Genomic DNA, 3,185 nt, shown 5'->3' with positions numbered 1-3,185 from the left:
CATGGTTAGTATGTACCAGACCTGGGTTCAAATACCATTTGTTTTCTTTCAAATACTTTAGCTGCCTGTGATTGAGCTTGGCTGTCACAATGGAGCTAACAGAATAGTCCCCAAAGTGCAAACCCTGTCTATCTGATCTGAAACTCCAGGCGGGCTCAAGCAGACGCTCAAAGTATTTGAAAAAAAATGAATTCTATTTGAACCCAGATCTGTAGGCTACACGTCCAGCCTTGTAATACCTCTCAGAGGTGTCAACTGAGGCAATAGGAACCCTTAGCCTAATCATTTATCCTGGCTGAATAATGTATAACTATAATAATATAACTGACTGAATTTCATTTATAATCACCTGAATCAGATCTGTGTTGGCTGGAAGGATTCCCACAAGTTACCACAACACTGGATGTGACTCACAACATAAGGTAACCGTCTATCAACAACAGCAGTGTGGCCGTTTGTCCAGAGCATAAACAGGATACTGAGTAACTTGTTATTTACTCAGTGTATCCGTCTTGTAGCTCATTATTTATTGTGTGTATCTATATGGGCAAATGCCAAACATTTCCCGGTAGGCTGTTTATAAGAATGTTGACAAATAAGAATCAGAGAAACAGTGTTTCCCTTCACAGGTTCTGTTATTTTCATTGGTTACATTGAAGTAATTACATAGAAAAGGTTGTCACGTTTATCTCTCTATTCATTGTGTCAATAACCTTAAGGATTGGTCCTCGGTCAGCAGAATGTCAGGGTCAGCTGACAACTATAGTATTTGTGTTTCTTCAGCAACAGTGTTTTCTTTACAAAGTCACGTGATGTTGCCTCGGTGGACTTTCAAGGTAACTTTGTGGTCCATCTAGTGGCTGTTCTACTAACTGCAAGTCAGGGACATATGGGGAAGGGGGAAGAGAGGGATGGAGGGAGGGGAAAGAGAGGGATGGAGGGAGGGGAAAGAGAGGGGAAAGAGAGGGAGGGAGGGATGAGGGAGGGAAAAGAGAGGGATGGAGGGAGGGGAAAGAGAGGAAGGGAGGGATGAGGGAGGGAAAAGAGAGGGATGGAGGGAGGGGAAAGAGAGGGATGAGGGAGGGGAAAGAGAGGGAGGGAGGAATGAGGGAGGGAAAAGAGAGGGATGGAGGGAGGGGAAAGAGAGGGAGGGAGGAGGGAGGGGAAAGAGGGAGGGAGGGAAAGAAAGGGAGGGAGGAGGGAGGGAGGGAGGGGAAAGAGAAGGATGGGAAAGAGAGGGGAGGGAGGGAGGGAAGAGAGGGAGGGAGGGAGGGAGGGGAAGAGAGGGAGGGATGGAGGGAGGAGAAAAGAGGGATGAGGGAGGGAGGGAGGGGAAAGAGAGGGAAAGACGGAGGGGAAAAGAGAGATGACGGAGGGGAAAAGAGGGATGGGAGAGGGGAAGAGAGGGATGGAGGGCGGGGAAAGAGGGATGAGGGAGGGGAAAGAGAGGGATGGAGGGAGGAGAAGAGAGGGAAGGAGGGAGGGGAAAGAGGGATGAGGGAGGGAGGGGAAAGAGAGGGAGGGGAACGAGGGATGAGGGAGGGGAAAGACAGGGATGAGGGAGGGAAGGAGGGAGGGGAAAGAGAGGGATGAGGGAAGGGAAAGAGAGGGATGAGGGAGGGGAAAGAGAGGGATGAGGGAAGGGAAAGAGAGGGATGAGGGAGGGGAAAGAGAGGGATGAGGCAGGGGAAAGAGAGGGATGAGGGAGGGGAAAGAGAGGGATGAGGGAGGGGAAAGAGAGGGATGAGGGAGGGGAAAGAGAGGGAGGGAGGGGAAAGAGAGGGAGGGAGGGGAATAGAATGAATAAAGGGGGGAAGAACACACAAACTGGATGCGGCTATGCATGCTCTGAGCACACAGAGAAGACAAGAGAGGACCCGACGTGGCCAATGATGTCAGCCCTGCCGCCTTTTCAACATCCTCAGGCAGGGCAGAATGTAGAATGGGAAGTTAATGGCTCTCACATAAGATCTCAACATCCTTCAGGGTCTCTTTAGACATGTCAATCAGCTGGAGAGGCTAGGGGAAATGGGGTGGTAGGGGTTGGGGATGAAAATATTTGGGGTCTGTTCTGTTTCTTCGCGGACACCGGCATTTCATTTACATGGTAAAGAGCAAGGATGATGGAGAGTGGAGATACAGGAAAGGGCACCAGTTGAAGAGAGAGAAATAGAAATAAAGAGAGGAGAGAGAGAGAGAGAGAGAGAGAGAGAGAGAGAGAGAGAGAGAGAGAGAGAGAGAGAGAGAGAGAGAGTTTGCACACCAGAGATGACATGTTACAGGCCCTCTCATGCAAAAATGTAAAGTATTTACAAAAGTTATAGCCTTGTTAAACTGGTTATCTTTGTGAGTAACATGTATTCACATGTCAATCTTGCCACAAATACAGAGTATAAAAAACCCAAAGATGACATGGTTACACATGAATGGCTGGTTATACATAGGTGTGTGTGATTGGATGATAATAATAGGCTGTGCATGACAATCTTGCAGAGCGTTTACATTCTTGACGTTTCTGTACAATGAATCAAAGGTATGTGGCGACTGCCCCCTGTTGGTCGTGGTCCAAAAATGAAGTGCCTAAAGTCGGTGGCTCTCACCTTGCCAAAGTGTGCACTTTCACTGCACATTACCTACAACTTAGTTGTACATGGACACAACAATTATCAAAAAGGGGGTATAGGAAACATTTCATCATGGTGCAACGAGAAACAGGTCGACCACTGGTGTGAATAACTATGTCCCCACTCCCTACCCAGACAAGTGTAAATTACTTATAGTTAGCCAACAAACTCGTCTTTCAATCAATGTCATAACAACTCAGTCTCTCCATCTGCTAACTGCCTTGGTTTCTCTTCACAGCCCTTTCAACCTTCAGAACATGCTTAACACTCTCCTTTGCCTTCGATTTGCCGCAGTGCACATGTAGGAATGATGCATCACAAAAAAACTCACTGCGACTATGTATCCATCCGCGCAAAAAGTATTATTTACAAAATGTTTGCATATACTCGTCTTTTAACTTTGGGTTTGTTCTCTGAATAATTAATGAATATTTCATATCAACGTTATCTAAATGTTCATAAATTATGCATATTTTCAGTACAGTTTGTGGATTCATTCTTTTAATTGGATCTATTTTCGGGCAAAAAATAAGTCCCTGGCTGAGGCTCATTCGCCATTTT

The sequence above is a fragment of the Coregonus lavaretus genome (assembly GCF_964263955.1).
Source record: "Coregonus lavaretus genome assembly, chromosome: 29".
NCBI classification, from domain to species: domain Eukaryota; kingdom Metazoa; phylum Chordata; class Actinopteri; order Salmoniformes; family Salmonidae; genus Coregonus; species Coregonus lavaretus.
Note: the sequence above shows the minus strand (reverse complement) of the source record.